This window comes from Primulina huaijiensis, unplaced genomic scaffold, assembly GCF_012295235.1.
Source record: "Primulina huaijiensis isolate GDHJ02 unplaced genomic scaffold, ASM1229523v2 scaffold35959, whole genome shotgun sequence".
In the NCBI taxonomy this organism is placed as follows: Eukaryota; Viridiplantae; Streptophyta; class Magnoliopsida; order Lamiales; family Gesneriaceae; genus Primulina; species Primulina huaijiensis.
The window spans coordinates 90,911-115,707 of record NW_027358383.1 but is presented as its reverse complement, the minus strand read 5'-3'; positions in this window follow the sequence as shown (position 1 = coordinate 115,707).

The window sequence follows — 24,797 nt, the reverse complement described above, 5'->3', positions numbered from 1 at the left end:
TGACTTTAGTTGGAACAAACTTGTATAGTGGATCTTGTTGTAGATATTGCACTTGATCTTGTACTTTAATTAAATTAGAATATAATGTGTTGTAGCCTTTTCAACACTTGTGTATGTTGTGCTCGCCTTTTTAAAAAAAATTCGACCTAGATTATATAATTGATCCACTTAATCCCAATGATGATTGAAAAGAATGAGTTAGCGTCCGGGTCCCCACAACAGGTGGTATCAGAGCAGTAGGTTCTTAAGACTGAGATAGAACTAGAGCTGTAAGATGGAAGCTAGTGAGCGGGGTAGATTAAGTTTCCTTTCTTTCTTCTACGATATGACATCATGATTTACTACTTTAACAAGTACATGTTTACCTGAGTATCTGATTTGATTAGTAACGTGTATTATTGAAAGCATGAATCAGAACCGATTCTTGATCAGAGGTACGATGATTAGAGGAGGACTGAGACAGATTGATTATAATTTAGTACTAACCATTTTGATAATCAGATATGCCTCCTCGAAGAATCTCAGAACAGGGTAGTACTTCCAATAACCCGATGGATGGTACAGAGACACCTATGGAACAACAGAAACAACCACAACCTCCAGCCCAGTTCCACCAAACCCCTCCCAGATTTGATAGTGGTGGTAACAGCAGTGAGAAGAAAGATAATCTGAAAGCCCGAGGAAAACAGTTTAAGAAATCTGAAAGTAGTTCATCTAGCTCCAGTGGCTCAAGGCAGACTAGTTCGGGTCAGACTTATATCGGGGTCTATTGCAGAACATGTGGAGGAAGACAACCCACATAGCAATGCCGATGTAATGCCCGAGTTCTGCTAATCTAAAATTTATTGGTTTTGAATTGATGGGATTATAGACGGACCACTCCGAGACCAGAAGTGGAAATGCATGAGTTTGACGTATGTGAGCTACAGTAGGTATCGCGCACATGCGCGGCAGAAATGCGCGCAGGGTCATTGCCGAGGCACAGAACCTCGCGCATATGCGCGAAAGAGGGCGCGCATATGCGCGAGCTGGTTGACTTTAATTCTGCCGAGACAGTAGGTCTCGCGCATATGCACTAGAAGAGGGCGCGCATATGCGCGAGCAGAAGACAAGTGTTGCGCCGAGACAGTAGGTCTCGCGCATATGCGCCGAGCATGGTCGCGCATATGCGCGAGACGTGCAGTACATACATGAAGCCACTTGCTCCTTGGCATGCAAGATATATATAACAAATCTTTTCATTCCTTCAAGTTCAGCATAAAGAACACCGAGGAAGCTCTAGAGAAGAATTGATTTCCTTCATGTACTAGCATTCGAGTTGCGAAAGATCCGTCCGTCCGATTTTCAATCTGAGTTTATTTCTGTGATCCTCGTGTCTACGACTTCACACGGATGTAAGTTTTAAGAAGTTTTTATATGATTTACAAATATGAGATTGAAGGAATTAGATATGAGTAATATATGGTGTTCTTGATATGTTAGACATCGTATAATCAAAACCGGATTGAAGAACAGATACCGTATGAAATTGTTATGATTTTTCAGAGTTGATTTGATTGAGATTATATGGATTTGGTATCAGTTTATGGAACAAATTGAGGTTATGAGATTTATATGATGTTGTGATATTGACTCGATTGATGATTGAGTTGTCTGTATATCGAAATGACGCCGTTATACTGTCAAAATGTACCGAGAGTGAATATTGATTCTTACATGTCTTACATGGACTGATATGTTGATATTGTGCTACTCGACATTGTCATTTCAGATTGGTATTGACAGCTCCGGCATCGAGACTTCGACTTCACCAGATCGACAAGAGAAAGGTGTAAATAAATGTTGAACCTGGAGGATATAACTCGAGTGAGTTCTAACTTGAGTTTCCCTAAATCACATACTAATTTTATTGCATTGATGTTTGCAAGTTATGAGATTGATATGCTTAGTCTATTGAGTTATAGCAAAGCATGTATTGAGTCAGGGCGAAGGTGCCTAGTAAATGGCGGAGGTGCCAAGTCTTTGGCGGATATGCCAAGACACTGGATGCTTGGTTTATATCGATGTTGCTTAGGAGCGGATCGGCTTCTATTGCAGAGATTCGGTATCTTATGCCAATGTCCAAGAATCGGGATCCCTAGATTAGAAATGAGTTGAGTCTGAGATGTTGAGTTACGAGTTTATTTAAAGTTTTATATTGATTCATGTCTTTCAGATTATGATACATGTGATTGATATCTGTTGCATGCTTTTATATCGATTCATATGATTGCATGTACACATTGTTTATACTTGGAATATTATTCTCACCGGAGTTATCCGGCTGTTGTTGTGTCTGTATGTGTGCATGACAACAGGTGGGACAGGATCAGGGTCAAGAAGAGGATGAGAGAAAAAATTAGCGTGGAGATTCGGACCCAGCAGTAGAATAGGTTTCATCACTTGATATGTAGTTGTTGAACCCTAGTTTGAAATGGATCTATGTTGTACAAGACTTGTACTTTTAACTTGTGATATGTATATTAGATTGATTACATTATGTTCCGCGTAGTATTTTAAAAAAAAAATTTTAGACCCAATTGATTTAATTGATCCAATTATTCCCAAGAATAATTAAGAAATGAATTAGCGTCCGGGTCCCACAGCAGGTGGTATCTGAGCAGTAGGTTCCTTTAGCCTGAGATAGAAGCTAGTGAGCGGGGTAGATTGAGTTTTCTTTCCTGCTTCTGTGTGCTAGCATGGTTAGTGCTTTGGAATATACATGTTTACCTTATTATCTGCTTTGATTGGTAACCTGTATTATTGAGAATGAATCAGAACCGATTCTGGATCAGAGGTAAGATGATTAGAAGGGGACTGAGGCAGATTTGTCAATTATGATTGCTAACCCTTTTGATAATCAGATATGCCTCCTCGAAGAATCCCCAGAACAGGGCAGTACCTCTGCGAATCCGATGGATGTGACAGCAATTTCAGTCGTTCCATCCACCGACTCTGAATGGTACTGAGACTTCAGTTGAGTGTGAGAGTTGGCTAGATGACATTGAGATGCTGTTTGATTCATTGGACTACACAGATGAGCGGAGAGTTAAACTGATTGGGCACCAATTAAAGGACATTGCAAAGAATTGGTGGATCACAACGAAGAGGGCATTGGAGCATCGAGGTACGACTATCACTTGGAAGGTCTTTAAAGATGAATTCTATCCAAGATTTTTCCCAGTATCGTACAGAAAAGACAAGAGAGCAGAGTTTGCCAATTTGAGACAGGGGCAGTTGAATATTGAGGAATATGTGGCCAAGTTCTCTACCTTATTGCGGTTTGCTCCACATGTTGCTGAAGATGACGAAGCTGTTGGTGATCAGTTCATCAATGGACTGAATCCCGAGATCTTTACTGTCACGCCGCGTATCGGAAGCGTCGGCGACATCCGGCATTGTTTAACAAATACTTGAAAACAATTAAGCCTCGTATCAAAATGCTAAAAACCAGTCTTTTCATAAATTAAACATTGTCTTTACAATGACAATATAAATAAAAATTACATCAGAGTTGCAATTGCGGAAACTGAACAAAAGGGAAATAAAGTCTAAAATTCCGGAAACTTGTCTGTCGATCACCATCCCCAGAACGCTTCCTGCTCCTCTTCGTTCAGTTGTTCCTCATTTTTATCTGAAATTTGTAAGGTGTGAGTGTTTTGGGAAACACTCAGCAAGTGGGGGGTCAATCGATGTCCAATTATACATATAGAACTTAGTCTTTAAAACATTTCTTTAACACACTTTCAAATCTCATTACTTTTAACTTACAGAAACGAATCGAATTAAGACAAAAGTTAACAGATGATTCAGAACAATTCAAAAGCAGATCAGAAATTTTCAGAACAGACACAACACTGTTACTCATCTCATTTCCATGGTCAAATTGTCCTCAATATGTTAGTCCTCTAAGGGGTGAGGCCAGAACACGGTTTTATACCCACCGACGGGGGCCAGACAGAACATGGTTTTATACCCACCGATGGGGGCCAGACAGAACATGGTTTTATACCCACCAATGGGGGCCAGACAGAATTACAATTCTCGTCCCGTTTCAAATTCGAATCGTAACAGTGCAATAGAATTCAGAAGTTACAGACAGAACTTTTCAGATGTTCAGATTTCAGAGTTTTTATACAGACATAGCGGAACCAAGAATTTCGAAGCATAGAAGAGAACAAATAATCGATCGAAATTTTAAACGTAGTGCACAATAATTTTCGAAAATAGTGACATACATTAGCATGTCATGATATTTTTATGCAAAGAGCAAAATACAACGAAATACTTAACAAAAGCCCACTTACTTGAACTTTTGTTCAAAGTTTCCTTTTGAAATTTTGGCATTACTTCGACGCAACTCTAACAAACACTGTCTTTGATTGGGCAGCACTTCGACACAGGGTTTCCGTACTGGACTGCACGAAAATATTTCATCCTTCTTCCTTGACTTTGGCCGAGACTTGAGGGGAAGATGGGATCCGAAAATTTGAGAGGTATTGGTGTGCTCTTTCTCAACCTATTGAGTAGTATTTATAGGCAACAAAAAGACCTTCCACCTAGCCCACTTTGGTCGATCACTTGGGCTCCAAGAAAGGGATTTAATGTGGTTCAAAATCTCATGCACTCTTTAAATGTCAATTTGATTTTCTAAAGAGTCATTTCCTGCATCATTAATATGTCCTAGCCTTTAGCTCCTCCCACAGCTCCTGCATAGGTTAACGCAAAGGTTATTTCCTGCATATTCAATTTGTCCAAACTCTTGGCTCCACTTATAGCTCCCTTTTTGTTCTTGTTAGGACAAGCTTGGTTGAGCTTCTTCGAGATAAAGGACGAGTCCTTGAGCTGGGGTTTTATTCCTCCCGTGACAGTACTTCGATGGTTGCAGTTACTTTCAGCTTGGCTTCATGTTGAGTTGATCTCCGACCATTGAAGTTATTCTCTCGAGTTAAATTTACTGAAATCTAAGTTAATATTCAAGTTATCTAGTTGGAACAAAAATTTTAGGGTTTCGTTTGAGTTAAACTTCAAGTTCGTATTACTTACTTGATTCGCCTTGGATCAAAAAATCTCGTGTTCTCACATCCCTCCCTCCTTATTGAAAGTTTCGTCCTCAAAACTTGCATCAGCTCGTTCTTTCGAATAGATGAGGGTATTGTAATCGCATCTTCTCCTCGAGTTCCCAAGTTGCCTCCCTTTCGGTATGATTTGACCATTGTACCTTGACATAAGGTATTGTCCGGTTTCTCAACACTTGGTCTTTTGAGTCCACTATTCGGGTAGAGACTTCTTCGTATTTGAGTTCTTCGTTGAGGTTTCCTTCAATCAGCAGCGGTGCAACTTTGAGTACATGACTGGGGTCTGGGACATACTTCCTCAGCTGTGAGATGTGGAAAACGTTATGTATTCTGGCCATGTCCGGTGGTAACGCTAATCGGTAGGCTAAGGTTCCTACCTTCTCCAGTATCTCGAACGATCCCACATATCTCGGATTCAACTTTCTGGATTTACTGAACCGAACCACTCCTTTCATAGGAGAGACTTTGACGTAAGCTTTTTCACCAATCTCTAATTCCAACGGTCTTCTTCTCATATCTCCCCAGCTCTTTTGTCTATCTTGTGCTGCCTTGAGTCTTTCTTTGATTACAGCTACTTTGTCAACTGTTATCTGAACAAGTTCTGGTCCGGTAACAGCTTTTTCTCCGACTTCGTCCCAATATAGGGGCGACCTACACTTTCTTCCATACAAAGCCTCATACGGAGCCATCTCGATGCTACTGTGATAGCTGTTGTTATAGGCGAATGCGATCAGGGGTAACTGTTCACTCCAATTTCCAGAAAAATCCAGCGAAAATGCCCGCAACATATCCTCGAGGGCCTGAATTGTCTTTTTGGTTTGGCCATCAGTCTGGGGATGATAGGCCGTGCTGAGAGTAATCTTGGTCCCCATAGCCTTTTGGAAACTTTTCCAAAATTTTGATACAAATCTTGGATCTCTGTCAGACAGTATACTTGTCGGAACTCCATGTAGTCTCAATATGTTGTCCATATACAGAGTGGCTAATTTATCCAAATTATAATTCATCCGCACTGGCAACAAATGGGCAGACTTGGTCAATCTGTCAATGATTACCCAGATCCCATCGTGACCCTGTCTTGATTTTGGTAGCCCGACTACAAAGTCCATGAAGATGTTATCCCACTTCCACTCTGGTATCTCCAATGGTTGTAACAGTCCTCCAGGCCTTTAATGTTCTGCCTTGATTTGTTGACAGGTTAGGCATTTGGAAACAAAGATAGCCACGTCTTTCTTCATTCCGTTCCACAAGTAATTTTTTTTAAGTCCCTATATATTTTGGTACTCCTTGGATGCACCGAAAATCTTGATTTATGCGCCTCGGCCATTACCTCCTCTCGAATTCCATCGATATTCGGCACATACAATCGTCCTTTCATCCAGAGTATCCCATTATCATCTATTTGAAATTCTGGAATTTTTCCTTCTCGAATTTGTTCTCTAGATTTAAGGATGGAGGTGTCTTGATTTTGCTTTAATTTGATGGTTTCCCGTAGTTCTGGTCGCGCTGATAGTGAAGATAATCTTACTTTTCCAAAATTTATTCGGCTCAATGCATCAGCCACCTTATTCGCCTTTCCTGGATGATAATTGATTATCAAATCATAATCTTTTAGAAGTTCCATCCATCTTCTTTGCCTCATGTTTAATTCTTTCTGGGTGAAAATGTACGTGAGGCTCTGGTGATCTGTAAACACCTCACATTTTACTCCATAAAGGTATTGCCTCCAGATTTTAAGTGCAAACACAACTGCAGCTAACTCAAGGTCATGAGTGGGGTAATTCTGCTCATACGGTTTCAATTGTCGTGAGGCATACGCAATTACCTGACCCTCTGGCATAAGCACACACCCTAATCCTTCCTTGGAAGCGTCACTGTACACATTGAAATTTTTACCATCCTCGGGAAGAACTTGTACTGGTGTGGATGTGAGTTTCGTCTTCAGGGTTTCAAAACTTCTTTCACAAGCTTCATTCCATATGAACTTCGAGTTTTTCTGAGTAAGTTTGGTGAGTGGAATGGCTATCGAAGAAAATCCTTCCACAAATTTTCTATAATAGCTAGCTAATCCAAGAAAACTTCTCACCTCGGTTACAGTTTTCGGTTGAGGCCAATCCTTAATTGCCTCTACTTTCTAATAATCTAATGACACTCCAAATTCTGAGATTATATGGCCTAAGAACGCCACACTCTTTAAACAGAATTCACACTTCTTGAATTTGGCATATAGTTCCTTTACTCGCAGTGTTTGCATCGTGAGATGCAAATGTTCCTTGTGTTCTTCCTCACTTGGTGAATATACCAAGATATCATCTATAAAAACGACCACGAACTTGTCGAGATATGGTTTGAATACTCGGTTCATAAGGTCCATGAATGCTGCAGAAGCATTTGTTAGACCAAATGGCATTACCGTGAATTCGTAATGTCCATATCTTGTCTTGAAAGCAGTCTTAGGTATATCCTCAGTTTTGACCTTCAATTGATGATAACCAGATCTCAGATCGAGCTTTGAGAAAACCTTGGCTCCTTTTAACTGGTCAAAAAGATCATCTATTCTCGGGAGGGGGTACTTATTCTATATGGTTATCTTGTTCAACTCCCGGTAATCAATACATAGCCTCATGCTCCCGTCCTTTTTCTTTACGAATAGCACTGGAGCTCCCCACGTGGATACACTTGGGCGAATCTGCTTCTTGTGTAATAATTCCTGGAGTTGCTCCTTTAACTCCTTTAATTCTGCTGGAGCCATTCGGTATGGTGCCTTTGAGATTGGTGCAGCACCAGGGACCAAATTGATTTCAAATTCTACTTCCCTATCGGGTATCTTCCCCGGTAATTCCTCAGGGAAAACATCTGGAAATTCTTGAACAATTGGAATATCGTCTAACTTTAGGATTTCTCCCACTTTGACCTCATCGATTACTGCTAGATAAATCTCTTCACCTCCTTTTATGGCCTTCCAGGCCTGTGAGGTAGATAGTAGAGATTTTCGTTCTTTGGATTTCTCGTGGTATATGACTTCCTCTTTGTTCGAAGTCTGAAGTCTAATATCTTTCCTTCGACAGTCTACCATGGCATGGTTTTTAGCCAACCAGTCCTGTAAAGGCCCGTATTTCGTATTCATAATTTTCCGGAATTATTAAAATTTTCTAAATAAATAAATAACTTGCCCAATTTATAAAATAAACATGTAAATAATTTTAAGTTTAAAATAACAGCGGAAGTCAACATTGTAATTCAAACAACAAATTAAAAATAATCCAACATGTTAAAATTGAGTTTGAATGATAAAAGGTGCATAAACTAAATCATGGGTCCTCGGGTTTACTACTGCTGTCTCAAGATCGCTCACTGGTCTCCGCCCGCGGTTTCGACCTTATCAATACCTACAACAATCAAGTCTAGTGAGTCTAAAAACTCAACATGTATATATCGTGAATAACAAGTAAATATATCATAAAATCGCATGCAACGTAAAATAAAGTATCGTGAAGCGTACGGTGAAAATCGTATCATGAATAAATATAACTACGTGCATCTCTGCAAATCATACGTAAAAGCTTTGCTCCATAGAGCTCTGTCATAACGTATCATAATTTTCTGCTAGAGATAATGTTTCTAAGCAAGTGGCCCATAACATAACGTGAGAGCCTGAATAGACTAAACAGCAGTATACTAGGCGGTAGAGATCAATCATAGCCCTTGGACTGGATGTCCGTACCCATACATAATCATAAACCAATCGTAATTCATCGGTTGAAGAGGTCCTCGGCTGCGCCTACCGACTTCCAAACCCATAAGAATAAGGTGGCCACAAGACATATAACATATATCTCAAAAATAAACATTTTATATTTTTATGCACGTAATATAATTATAACCTTATTTTTACCGGATGAGTTGGATCGTTCCCAGGCTTGCTGCGACTTACTTTTAATATGTGACACATGCAAATAATATTATCTTGGTTTCAACTTGACAACCGAATCAAAACGAGACGATTAGGACCAACAACCTAATTTTTTTATCATGGCTTATTACCAAACCGAACAAACATTAAACCGACGTTTAACCATGATTAAAAATACCCCAAACATACTGAAAAATATGCATAATAACTGTAAAACACGAAAATGAGTGAAAGGAATCCAAAAACATAAAACACTCCTTCGAGAGTCATTTTGGCACCTTTCACCATAAATTATCGTATGACCTCTAAACTCAACCAAATCACAAACGGCTAAAAACATGGCATTCCTAACTCATTAAGGTACTGTCCAGTCCAAGGCCATGGGCTAAAAGCCAACCAAGAACTCACACAAGCACCCAAACCGAACTGCAAGTTGCTGTCAAATTACAGCAGTAGCAACTTGTGTGTTGGTGGTGTAAACTCTGAAATTTAATGACCAATGGCTTGAACCACCACCCAAGGACTCTTACCAACATCCTAAGGTATGGTTTTGACCATGGCTAAGGGCTAAGAGCCAACCAAAAACCAAGCAACACCTAGGACAATCACAGCATACCAGCCGATAGCACCACTTGTTGTGTAGTGTGTTGTATTGAAATATTTTACTGTCTTGTCTCGTTCCAAGGGCCATTTGATCAACCACGGCTCAATCTAGACATGATGGAGAGTTTTATGAACCATGGATATGGGCTAGAAGCCAACCATAATCCAAACAATACACAAAAATCGAAACCACATTCACACAGAAACTGAAAAGATGAAAACCGAGTGACTCTTGCATTGTTGATGTAAAAATCTGATGGTTCCTTGAACCAAGCTTGTAAGAACAATTTGGTCACATTCTAGACATATGAAGGGAGGGTTCTAACCATGGCTACAGCCCCTAGGACAGCCAAGATTCGAACACACACCTTAAACACCCAATGACAAAAAAAACGTGAACCAAATCTGTAGCTTGTGGAGTTGGAACTTCTTTTCTTTTCTACTATACTGCTGCTGTTCTCTCCATTTTCAGCTGTAGTTTTTCTCCTAATTTTGAAGGTGAGGGTGCAAGTTTGTTAGGAAATGTAGAGGAATGTTATAGGAGGTGTTTAAGGTGCCATAATATACATTAAGTTGGGGGTTACAAGTGAATGAGTTGAATGGAATTTGAATTGTTTCTCATTCCCTTGTTACCGTTGGTTTGCTTCTTTTTCCTACTGCATTTGCTTGTTAATTTGCTTAGATAATGGTTTGAGGAAAATGATGTGGATTATAGTATTTGAATTTACTACGGAAATGAATACACCATGAAGTGCACTTAGAGATGGTTTGAATTGAGAGTTACCAAACCTTTGAAATATTTTAAATGTTGGACCCAAAATTATTACTAATTTGCATGGTATTTTATTGTTTAATTCTTGTATTTTAATTGCTTAAAGTTTAACACCCTCACTATATATTTTAGTGAATTTACAAATTGATTTAGAATAAATTATTGCATGACATACTTAACCTAAAATTTAAGTATTAAAATGCTAGGTTTTTAATTTCTTGAACCTAGATTAATTTATCCCCACTTGCTTACATATTTAAATTTAAACTTTAATTAAATATTGAATCTAAGAGAACTTATTTAATTTCTTAGCTCCAATTAATTTATTAAATCCCAAAGACATTCTTTTTCTTTAAATTAAATCATTCCTTGACTTAAATTAAATTTAGGAATATTTTTTTCTTATTATTAATCTTATTTCTAATCTCCAAACTCTGGCCCGGCCTCGCGTATTTATCCTGAAATGGTAAAACTAAACATCTACTTTTAAATTAAATAATCATGATATTATAATTATAAAATTAATTAAACACTTCATATTTTTATAAAAATTCATTTTTAATTTAAATAGTAATAATTATGCATGGCCTATACGTAATCTGATTTTCGGGTTCTACAACTCTACCCCCCCAAAAGAAATTTCGTCCCCGAAATTAAAACTTACCGAATAACTCGGGATAACGACTCTTCATCTTTGACTCAGATTCCCACGTAGCTTCCTCCTCTGAAGGATTGAGCCATTTGATTTTTACTAGCTTTACCATTTTGTTCCGAAGCTTTTTCTCTTGCCGGTCTAAAATTTGCACTGGTCTTTCCTCATATGACAAGTTCGGAGTGAGCTGCAATGGTTCAAAGTTCAAGACATGCGATGGATTCGTCATATACTTTCTTAACATTGAGACGTGAAACACGTTGTGTACTCCGGCCAGATTCGGCGGAAGAGCAACACGATAAGCTAATGTCCCAACTCTTTCGAGGATCTCAAATGGTCCAATGAATCTCGGACTGAGCTTTCCTTTCTTCCCGAACCGCATGACACCTTTCATCGGTGCTATCTTCACGAAAACATGGTCACCAACAGCAAACTCCAGATCTCTCCTCCTCTGATCCGCATAACTCTTGTGTCTACTCTAAGCAGTCCTCATCCTATCACGGATCTTGACTACCACATCAGCAGCCTGCTGTACAATCTCTTGACCCAACTCTGATCTCTCCCCTACTTCGTCCCAATGAATAGGAGATCTACACTTACGACTGTACAATGCTTCATATGGATCCATACTTATAGACGACTGAAAACTTTTGTTATAGGTAAACTCCACCAACGGTATCTTTGATTCCCAACTCCCGGAGAAATCAAGGACACATGCACGAAGAAGATCCTACAAAATCTGGATAACTCTCTCGGACTGACCATCTGTCTGTGGGTGAAAAGCGGTGCTAAACAACAACTTGGTACCCATAGCTGAATGTAGGCTCTTCCAAAATGAGGAAGTGAACTTAGGATCTCGGTCAGATACTATCGAAACGGGAATGCCATGAAGTCTAACGATCTCTCGGATATATAACTCTGCATACTGGATCATGGAGAAAGTCGTCTTAATAGGCAAGAAATGGGCTGATTTCGTAAGACGATCAACAATCACCCATATAGCATTCGATCCTCTTGCTGACTTCGGTAAACCGACAACGAAGTCCATGGTGACGTTCTCCCACTACCACTCGGGAATAGGAAGAGGCTTGAGCAAACCTGCTGGTCTCTGATGTTCCGCTTTCACTAGCTGACATGTCAGACACTTGGATACAAAACGTCTGATATCCCTCTTCATTCCTGGCCACCAATATAATAACTGCAGGTCTTTGTACATCTTCGTACTCCCTGGATGAATAGAGTACGGTGACATATGGGCCTCAGCTAAAATATCTGCTCGAATAGAATCGCTGCTAGGAACCCATATTCTGTCTCGATATTTCACAATACTGTCTCTAACTGTGTACAAGATACTGCCCTTGGCTTCATCTCTCTGCTTCCACTTAGCCAACTTCTCGTCTGCTAACTGTCTACTGCGAATACGGTCTAGAAGAGAAGACTGAAACGTCAAAGTAGATAGACGAGGAAATCTACCTTGAGGATATGTCTCTAGATCAAACCTCTATATCTCAAACTGAAGAGGTCTCGAAACCACGAAATGAGCCATCACTGCGACTTTCCTGCTCAACGCATCTGCAACTACATTAGCTTTGCCAGGATGATAGCTAATGTCAAAGTCATAATCCTTCACTAGCTCCAACCAACGCCTCTGCCGCATATTCATCTATTTCTGTGTAAAGAAGTATTTGAGACTTTTATGGTCGGTTAAGATCTGGCACTTCTCCCCGTACAAATAATGCCTCCAAATCTTCAATGCAAATACTATGGCTGCCAACTCTAGATCATGGGTAGGATAATTCTTCTCATGAATCTTCAACTGACGAGAAGCATATGCTATCACCTTCCCATGCTGCATCAATACTACGCCTAACCCGAGTTTCGAAGCATCGGTATACACAACAAAATCTCCGGGTCCTGAAGGCATGGCCAATATTGGTGCTGAAATAAGAGCTTGCTTCAACGTATCGAAGCTCTTCTGACACTCCTCGCTCCACACATACTTAGCATTTTTCTTCATTAATGATGTTAGTGGAACTGCGATAGAGGAGAATCCCCAAATAAACTTCCGATAGTATCCTGCTAGTCCGAGGAAACTACGGATCTCTGATGCATTTTGCGGCACAACCCAATCTCTGACTGCTGCAACTTTCGCTAGGTATACCTCAATACCATTGTTAGAAACGACGTGGCCTAAGAACGCCACTTTCTCTAACCAGAACTCGCACTTGCTGAACTTCGCGAATAGCTTGTGCTTTTGTAAGGTCTGCAACACGGTAGTCAAATGTCTGCTGTGATCCTCTTGATTTTTGGAGTAGATGAGAATATCGTCTATGAATACTATCACGAACTGATCAAGATACGGCTGAAATACGTGATTCATGAGATCCATGAAGATTGCTGGCGCATTCGTCAAACCGAACGGCATCACAAGAAACTCGAAGTGGCCATAACGAGTCCTAAAAGCAGTCTTGAGAACATCGGCGTCTTTCACCCGTAACTGATGATACCCAGAACACAAATCTATCTTGGAGAAGACTGAAGCTCCTTGCAATTGATCAAATAAATCTTCAATCCTCGGAAGTGGGTATTTGTTCTTCACTGTAACTCTGTTCAACTCCCGGTAATTAATACAGAGCCTCATCGAACCATCATTCTTCTTCACAAATAAGACTGGCGCACCCCATGGCAAAAAACTCGGGCGAATAAATTCCTTATCCAGAAGTTCCTGAATTTGCTTCTTGAGTTCTATAATCTCCGTCGGTGCCAATCGGTACGGTGCTTTTGAGATCGGCGCAGTACCGGGCATAAGCTCAATAGAAAATTCCACCTCTCGCACAGGTGGTAAACCAGAGACATCATCAGGAAAAACGTCTAGAAAATCTCGGACAATTGGAACATCGGATGCTGACTGTTTGGGTGTCTCGGGAATAGATACAAGAGTAGCTAAAAATGCTCGGCACCCTCGATGTATGAGTTTCCTAGCCTGGACATAAGGGATTATACGCGGTAAATTAAAATACTTGTCTGGTTCGAATAAGAATTGTTCCATCCCACGCGATCGGACTAGGACAGATCTCCGCTGGAAATCAATCAAAACTCTGTTCCTCAATAGCCAGTCCATCCCCAGAATGATATCAAATTCTGGCATCGGCAGAACGATAAGATCCGCATACACCAGATGACCATGAAGTTCAAGTTCTATATCTCGGATCACATTAGTAGCTGTCAGTTCCTCTCCAGAAGGCAATGCTACTGAATACGCTATGTCTAGCCCAATTGTCTTGATCTTGAGAGAATTTGCAAAGGTTTCTGAAATGAACGAATGAGTAGCCCCGGAATCTATCAAGGCTTTTGTAGCTGAACAGGCTATAAATATTCTCCCTTAAAGATTGGAATATCATGCTAAACCCAATAGTTTTACAAGAACTAAGCTTTTAGACATGCAATGGTCAAGTTTTCCTAACCTAAATTCCCGAAAATAACCCTGATTAGAACATGAAATCCTATAACCAATTCTAAGTTAGAAATCTTAACTCAAACTAAAAACATTACATTTCAAACACGAACTTAAAGCTTTAGGATACCTATCATGAGCATCGTCTCCGGGTTAGTCTTCGCTGCATGGAGAGCAAAAACTCTGCCTTGGGTAGGCAGATTCTTCTGAGGGCAATTCTTCAATATGTGGTTAGTACTACCACATTTGTAACACTTTCCCGAACCATACATACATGTCCCAGCATGACGGCGTGAGCACTTGGCACAGACTGGATACTCCACTGTCCTTGGGACTACACGTCCCTGCTGCTGATGTCCTTTGCTCCTAGATGGGCCATGGAAATGTTTCTTACTCAGATGCTGCTGTTGAGAAGGACGGTGTTGTGCTTGAAATGGTCGTTTACCCTGACGATCGCGCTCAATATCATTCTGGTCTTGCTCTGTCGCTAGAGCTCTAGAAACAGCAACATTATAGGTTGTAGGGCCAGCCACCCTAACATCACGGCGCAAGATCGGCCGCAGACCATTCAGAAAATGCCTCAATTTGGCTCCTGCATCATTAGCAAGTAGGGGTACAAAATGACATCCCACCTCGAACTTACGGATGAACTCCGTAACAGTCAAGTCTCCCTGCCTCAGGGTCATGAACTCCTTGGTTAACCTGGAACACACCTCTTCAGTAAAATATTTAGAGTAGAATACCTCTGTAAAGCGCATCCAGCTCAGAGTAGACAAATTCAAGGCTACGGATGCTCCTTCCCACCACAAGCGGGCGTCTCCTCCAAATAGATAGGTCACACAACGACCTCTTTCCTAATCTCCAAGCTCCATGAACTCAAAGATAACCTCAAGGGATTTAATCCATCCCTCGGCAATCATAGGATTTGTCGTTTCTAAGAATTCATTCGGTCGCATCTTCATGAACCGCTCATAGATAGCCTCCGGCCCCGTCTGTCTGGCGAAGAACTGAGTCATCCCAGCTAGCATCTGGGCATTCATGTCTGGTGGAGGGGGTGGTGGTAAATCTCTCTCCTCGTTCTCATGACGATGCTCATCACCTCTCGTGCGATCAATAATGCGTCTAGGAGGCATGCTGTTCCATAATTATAACCCATACGTAACCAACATGCATAATTCCACTATTTTCTTTGAATTTAAATAAATATCGTATAATCGTAATCTTGACATAAAATATTTAATGCAATCATGATGTAAAAATATTTCATACTTTAAACGAAATGCGTAATCGTAAAACTTATAGACCGAAGACGTGACATCATGAGCTTCTCGAGAGCAGTAGTAGTACAACCCTTTCCAGGATCATAGGCTCTGATACCAACTGTAAAGGCCCGTATTTCGTATTCATAATTTTCCGGAATTATTAAAATTTTCTAAATAAATAAATAACTTTCCCAATATATAAAATAAACATGTAAATAATTTTAACTTTAAAATAACAGCGGAAGTCAACATTGTAATTCAAACAACAAATTAAAAATAATCCAACATGTTAAAATTGAGTTTGAATGATAAAAGGTGCATAAACTAAATCATGGGTCCTCGGGTTTACTACTGCTGTCTCAAGATCGCTCACTGGTCTCCGCCCGCGGTTTCGACCTTATCAATACCTACAACAATCAAGTCTAGTGAGTCTAAAAACTCAACATGTATATATCGTGAATAACAAGTAAATATATCATAAAATCGCATGCAACGTAAAATAAAGTATCGTGAAGCGTACGGTGAAAATCGTATCATGAATAAATATAACTACGTGCATCTCTGCAAATCATACGTAAAAGCTTTGCTCCATAGAGCTCTGTCATAACGTATCATAATTTTCTGCTAGAGATAATGTTTCTAAGCAAGTGGCCCATAACATAACGTGAGAGCCTGAATAGACTAAACAGCAGTATACTAGGCGGTAGAGATCAATCATAGCCCTTGGACTGGATGTCCGTACCCATACATAATCATAAACCAATCGTAATTCATCGGGTGAAGAGGTCCTCGGCTGCGCCTACCGACTTCCAAACCCATAAGAATAAGGTGGCCACAAGACATATAACATATATCTCAAAAATAAACATTTTATATTTTTATGCACGTAATATAATTATAACCTTATTTTTACCGGATGAGTTGGATCGTTCCCAGGCTTGCTGCGACTTACTTTTAATATGTGACACATGCAAATAATATTATCTTGGTTTCAACTTGACAACCGAATCAAAACGAGACGATTAGGACCAACAACCTAATTTTTTTATCATGGCTTATTACCAAACCGAACAAACATTAAACCGACGTTTAACCATGATTAAAAATACCCCAAACATACTGAAAAATATGCATAATAACTGTAAAACACGAAAATGAGTGAAAGGAATCCAAAAACATAAAACACTCCTTCGAGAGTCATTTTGGCACCTTTCACCATAAATTATCGTATGACCTCTAAACTCAACCAAATCACAAACGGCTAAAAACATGGCATTCCTAACTCATTAAGGTACTGTCCAGTCCAAGGCCATGGGCTAAAAGCCAACCAAGAACTCACACAAGCACCCAAACCGAACTGCAAGTTGCTGTCAAATTACAGCAGTAGCAACTTGTGTGTTGGTGGTGTAAACTCTGAAATTTAATGACCAATGGCTTGAACCACCACCCAAGGACTCTTACCAACATCCTAAGGTATGGTTTTGACCATGGCTAAGGGCTAAGAGCCAACCAAAAACCAAGCAACACCTAGGACAATAACAGCATACCAGCCGATAGCACCACTTGTTGTGTAGTGTGTTGTATTGAAATATTTTACTGTCTTGTCTCGTTCCAAGGGCCATTTGATCAACCACTGCTCAATCTAGACATGATGGAGAGTTTTATGAACCATGGATATGGGCTAGAAGCCAACCATAATCCAAACAATACACAAAAATCGAAACCACATTCACACAGAAACTGAAAAGATGAAAACTGAGTGACTCTTGCATTGTTGATGTAAAAATCTGATGGTTCCTTGAACCAAGCTTGTAAGAACAATTTGGTCACATTCTAGACATATGAAGGGAGGGTTCTAACCATGGCTACAGCCCCTAGGACAGCCAAGATTCGAACACACACCTTAAACACCCAATGACAAAAAAAACATGAACAAAATCTGTAGCTTGTGGAAATAGTTGTTGTCATGCTTTTATTTGAAATGTTGGGACTCAAACCAATAAACCAATAACACCTTAACATACTCTAAATCATGCCTAGCAGTAGCCTTGGGTGCCTGGAAAACGAGCCAACCTCCTGAACCACACACAAGCCAAACCGTGAGACACAAAGAGGAAGTCGAGAAATTCTTTGCAGAAAATTTTGTGTAGTAGCTGTCAAAATTTCGTTTTTACCTCATAAATCCTGAACATATAATGTTTAAAAATATTTATAGGACTTGATTGAAGAGCAAAGAAACAACATATACATGCCTGGAATTTTTTTTGAACAAAATAAATCTCTACGACAAATACGTGCAGCGAAGTCGGAGTTGGAACTTCTTTTCTTTTCTACTATACTGCTGCTGTTCTCTCCATTTTCAGCTGTAGTTTTTCTCCTAATTTTGAAGGTGAGGGTGCAAGTTTGTTAGGAAATGTAGAGGAATGTTATAGGAGGTGTTTAAGGTGCCATAATATACATTAAGTTGGGGGTTACAAGTGAATGAGTTGAATGGAATTTGAATTGTTTCTCATTCCCTTGTTACCGTTGGTTTGCTTCTTTTTCCTACTGCATTTGCTTGTTAATTTGCTTAGATAATGGTTTGAGGAAAATGATGTGGATTATAGTATTTGAATTTACTACGGAAATGAATACACCATGAAGTGCACTTAGAGATGGTTTGAATTGAGAGTTACCAAACCTTTGAAATATTTTAAATGTTGGACCCAAAATTATTACTAATTTGCATGGTATTTTATTGTTTAATTCTTGTATTTTAATTGCTTAAAGTTTAACACCCTCACTATATATTTTAGTGAATTTAAAAATTGATTTAGAATAAATTATTGCATGACATACTTAACCTAAAATTTAAGTATTAAAATGCTAGGTTTTTAATTTCTTGAACCTAGATTAATTTATCCTCACTTGCTTACATATTTAAATCTAAACTTTAATTAAATATTGAATCTAAGAGAACTTATTTAATTTCTTAGCTCCAATTAATTTATTAAATCCTAAAGATATTCTTTTTCTTTAAATTAAATCATTCCTTGACTTAAATTAAATTTAGGAATATTTTTTTCTTATTATTAATCTTATTTCTAATCTTCAAACTCTGGCCCGGCCTCGCGTATTTATCCTAAAAAGGTAAAACTAAACATCTACTTTTAAATTAATTAATCATGATTTAATAATTATAAAATTAATTAAACACTTCATATTTTTATAAAAATTCATTTTTAATTTAAATAGTAGTAATTATGCATGGCTTATACGTAATCTGATTTTCGGGTTCTACAAGTCAATTCGAAGAATGATGTCAAACTTAACCATATTGAGTTGAATCAATTCCGATTTGAAAGTTTGATTGTTGATACAAATTTTACAATTTCGATACACTTTGTGTGATTCAATTACTTTACTCGTCGGTGTTGCCACTCTTAAGGGTTCACTAAGAGTATCATGTTTAAGTTTAAGATTTTTAGCAAATCTTCTAGACACAAATGAATGTGTGGCACCACAATCAAACAAAGCATATGCAGGCATTTCATTGAGTAAAATGATATCTGCCACCATTTCATTGGTGTTATCAGCTTCCTCTTGGGTGATTGCATAAACCCGAGCATTAGTCTTGTTTTCATGTTGTTTGCTGGGCCCCGCCCCTTTTTCCTTGTTGTCCGGACAATCCTTAATTCTATGACCCACCTTTCCGCACTTAAAACAAGCACCTATCTTCCGATAGCATTCTCCAACATGTTTCTGTCGACATGTATTGCACCACTTTCCTTCGGTGTGGCCAGCACTGTTAAAATTTCCTCTTGGAGGTCCACTTGAATGATTAAGCTTCTTAAACTTGGGACCATTTTGAGTTGTTTGGTTGACCAACTGTCTCTTACTCCTGTTTTCATCCTCACGGCGTTTGATATCTGTTTCTGCGCTCATTGCAGCGCTCATCAAATCCGCAAAGCTGTTCGGCTTGAATACTGCCAATGCCGACTGAATTCGACTGTTGAGTCCCTTCTTGAAACGATGCATTTTTAACGTTTCATCCGACATGATCGTTGGGACATAGGTTCCCAGATCGTTGAATCGTGAAGTGTACTCCATTACTGACATTTCTGGAGCCTGTTTGAAGCTTTCAAATTCACCCAACTTTTGTAGTCTAAATTCAGCTGGATAGTATTGTTTCAAAAACTCTCTTTTAAAAAAATCTGCATGTGATCTCTTCCACTTCTGTCAAAGATGGCGACACAGTTTCCCACCATTTTCTAGCTCGGTCTTCCAAAAACGGTGTTACAACCTCCACTCTCCGTTCTTCTGGTGTCTCCAGTAAATGCAATTGTGTTTCGACGTTCTTGAGCCAGTTGTGACTGACTTCCGGATCTGGGTTTCCATCGAAGGCTGGAACTCGATTCCTTCTTAGAAATTCATAATGGTATTTAATTCCACGCGGTTGTGGTTCATGAGGTGGTTGGATGGCGTTAGCTAATGGGTTCATGAATCCTTGCAACGTCGCAGCTACGATAGTGGCTATTGCCATCATATCTTCTTGGCTGAGGTTTACTCTCTGATGTGGTGGTGGATTTTCATTTTGGTTGGCGCCACTAGGGTTACGGTTGTTTCGGGGTGCTCTGCCTGCCATATCCTATAAACATGTATTTTATTAATTTGTTTGCCACAAAGTATAATTAAAATAAATTCATTAAATTTTTTAAATTCATACAAGCAAAAGTTTCGAAACAAATGGTAAATCAAATAATTCTTAATACAATCAATGCCTAGCCTAGAGTTCTCTCTCTACTCGTCTATAACCTCTCCATCGCCTACTGCCTCGTTAATTTCTTCTTCCATCGGGTTTTCTTCTAGTTGTTCTACGAGTTCTTCCATGTTGACCACTTCATTTTGCAGGTGCTCAATGTAATTCTGCAGTTGTGTGTTGTGATGATCAAGGTTGTTTACTTGATCTTGTAGCTCCTGTATTGTTGATTGGCTTACTTTCTCATTGATTCTTGATCTGTGATCTGTTCCTCCAGACGGCGTTGTGTTTCTTGAAGGCTATCGTCCCGGATTTTGAGGGTAAAAATCCTATCCTGAGCTTTGTTTAACTCTTGCTTGGTGATTTCGTGTCGACGTTCCGACTCTAGATGATAAGCGGCATAACGTCTTACATCCTCGCGTAGTTTCTTCTCTTCCTCTCTGGCCTCACGAAGATCCTCCGTCATGCAAGCATTATTCCCGTCTAACTGGAAATTATCTCTTTCGAGTTTCTCATTTTTTTCTTTCAGTGTTTTAATTTCTGACTCCTTTTCCTGAAGTTGATTTTGAAGTTCATTTATAATGCGTTGAAGATCCATGTTGTTTTCCTATAAAAATAAAAACAATTTTATACATAAGATACTCATCAAATTTTTAAATATGCAATAGAAGGATAATAGAAAGTTTCAAAATAATTTGGTACACATTGTATTTTCTTAGTCACAAATTTTATTACAACCTAGATATTATAATGCTAATCTAATCGAACATCTCTCCGCCATCGCTGTCACTGGCGCTGTCATCTCCGGCCACCTCCATCGGTGCTACCTCCTCTTCTTCCATGTTCTCTATCACCAAATGCAGGTAATTATTCTGATCTCGAAGTCTGTCCATAGCGCCATGGAGCTTCGAAATGTACCGATCCTATCTGGTATTGTACTCCTCCAAGCGCTAACGGGCCTGAGCAGCACGTCCTCGCTCTATCTCTACCATCTCCAGCAAATCCCTGTTAAGTGAAGCTAAGAGCGCGATGCGGGCGGAATCAGTCGGTATCTGTAGGAGCTGGCTCTCAGCCAAGTACGAATGATGAGTCATCCGTTGTACGTCAGTCTCAAGTATGTGTCTACTCTCAATAAGTTCCTGTTTCTCTAATTTTTCCCTAGCTAGTTGCGCTTTCAAAGTCGCGATCTCCCTATTTTGGTTATCTATCGTGAGTTGGCGCATGCGAAGGACAGCCTGAGCGCGAGTACGAGGAGCAGCCATTTCCTAGGATAAAATCGAAGGCAAAGCATCAGAATCGTATCAAAGATAAAAAGGCACAAAATAGAAACAAAGTTGTCGTGGAAAACTTTTGCTACTAAGAGTTGTGAAGCAATTGAAGAGATAGATTTTTGAAGGCTATTCGAAAGTTAGGAAACAGATGAAAGTTGGATTTCAAGAACAGATGATAGTTGGACTCGGATTGGGATGCACTAGGCTTTTGCCAAAATTTGACTTCGCCAAATTTTATCTGTCAAAATCCCAGCGGGATTATGAACCTGGCGGCTCTGATACCATTTAAATGTCACGCCTCGTATCCGAAGCGTCGGCGACATCCGGCATTGTTTAACAAATACTTGAAAACAATTAAGCCTCGTATCAAAATGCCAAAAACCAGTCTTTTCATAAATTAAACATTGTCTTTACAATGACAATAGAAATAAAAATTACATCAAAGTTGCAATTGCGGAAACTGAACAAAAGGGAAATAAAGTCTAAAATTCCGGAAACTTGTCTGTCGATCACCATCCCCAGAACGCGTCCTGCTCCTCTTCGTTTAGTTGTTCCTCATTTTTTTCTGAAATTTGTAAGGGGTGAGTGTTTTGGGAAACACTCAGCAAGTGGGGGGTCGATCGATATCCAATTATACATATAGAACTTAGTCTTTAAAACATTTCTTTAACACACTTTCAAATCTCATTACTTTTAACTTACAGAAACGAATCGAATTAAGACAAAAGTTAACAGATGATTCAGAACAATTCAGAAGCAGATCAGAACAATTCAGAACAGACACAAGACTGTTACTCATCTCATTTCCATGGTTAAATTGTCCCCAATATGTTAGTCCTCTAAGGGGTGAGGCCAGAACACGGTTTTATACCCACCGATGGGGGCCAGACAGAACATGGTTTTATACCCACCAATGGGGGCTAGACAGAACATGGTTTTATACCCACCAATGAGGGCCAGACATAATTACAATTCTCGTCCCATTTCAAATTTGAATCATAACAGTGCAACAGAATTCAGAAGTCACAGACAGAACTTTTCAGATGTTCAGATTTAAGAGTTTTCATACAGACACAGCGGAACCAAGAATTTCGAAGCATAGAAGAGAACACATAATCGATCGAAATTTTAAACGTAGTGCACAGTAATTTTCGGAAATAGTGACATACATTAGCATGTCATGATATTTTTATGCAAAGAGCAAAATACAACGAAATACTTAACAAAAGCCCACTTACTTGAACTTTTGTTCAAAGTTTCCTTTTGAAATTTTGACAGTACTTCGACGCAACTCTAACAAACACTGTCTTTAATTGGGCAGCACTTCGACACAGGGTTTCCGTACTGGACTGCACGAAAATATTTCCTCCTTCTTCCTTGACTTCGGCTGAGACTTGAGGGGAAGATGGGATCCAAAAATTTGAGAGGTATTGGTGTGCTCTTTCTCAACCTATTGAGTAGTATTTATAGGCAACAAAAAGACCTTCCACCTAGCCCACTTTGGTCGACCACTTGGGTTCCAAGAAAGGGTTTTAATGTGGTTCAAAATCTCATGCACTCTTTAAATGTCACGTTGATTTTCTAAAGAGTCATTTCCTGCATCATTAATATGTCCTAGCCTTAAGCTCCTCCCGCAGCTCCTTCATAGGTTAACGCAAAGGTTATTTCCTGCATATTCAATTTGTCCAAACTCTTGGCTCCACTTATAGCTCCCTTTTTGTTCTTGTTAGGACAAGCTTGGTTGAGCTTCTTCCAGCTGAAGGATCGAGTCCTTGAGCTGGGGTTTTATTCCTCCCGTGACAGTACTTCGATGGATGCAGTTACTTTCAGCTTGGCTTCATGTTGAGTTGATCACCGAGCTTTGAAGTTATTCTCTCGAGTTAAATTTACTGAAATCTAAGTTGATATTCAAGTTATCTAGTTGTAACGAAAATTTTAGGGTTTAGTTTGAGTTAAACTTCAAGTTCGTATTACTTACTTGATTCGCCTTGGATCGAAAAATCTAGGGTTCTCACATTTACACTGGTAAATGCAGGGCGATCGAATAATTTTGCTGATGCCCTGAACAGAGCAAAGGGAGCTGAAGCCGGCTTGATTAGGCAGAAAGGAGCTTTGTATGTTGCCCCAGCACCGAGACACAGCAGCCATCTACTACTCAGTTCCAGCAACCCCATCCCAGATATGAGAGTGGTAGTGGCAGTGGAAAGAAAGATCAGTTAAAAACTAGAGGGAAACAGTTTAAGAAGTCTGGCAGCAGTTCTTCTAGCTCCAGTGGTTCCAGACAGAGTTATATCGGGGCTTATTGCAGGACTTGTGGTGGGAGACATCCCACAGAGCAATGCCAAGGAGTACTTGATAGTTGCCGCATCTGCCGACATCAGGGACATTTTCTAGAGTATGTACACAGAGATGTTCCCAGGGATCCCAGGGAGCAGAATCAGGTGGATCAGAAGCACAGCCTGATAGACAAGTATATGCTGTTCACTCGTTCCAGCCAGCACCTACCCAGTCACAGCCAAGGCCAGGAGGAAGCCAGACGGTTAGCCAGCCTCTTAGACAGAAGGCCAAAGTGTTTGCATTGACTGAGGAACAGGCCCAGGATGCACCTGATGATGTAGTTGCAGGTAACTTTACTCTTTGTGGTTATCCTGTATATGTATTGATAGATACAGGTGCATCACATGAAAGGGGATCGGTTACGGGTGTTTAAATACGCAACAGAAGTTCAAAATTTTATTTTAAAGAAGAAAATCGAACACCTCTACTAAGATGTGTAGCAAATACTAAAACACAATATATGACATTCATAGTGTGTTTAAGAAATTACCTATCAATCTCTTGAGATTGATATTTGGCTCCAACCAAGTTGTAAACAACTAGGCTCTTCAAGGATGACAATTTACAAGCCTTCCTTTGAACACTCCTTGTTCAAAAATCAAGTCCACCACCAACTAGGAAGATCTCCTCTTATTTTGCACTAGAAAAATAAGAGGATTTTTCAATGAGAAGTGAGAG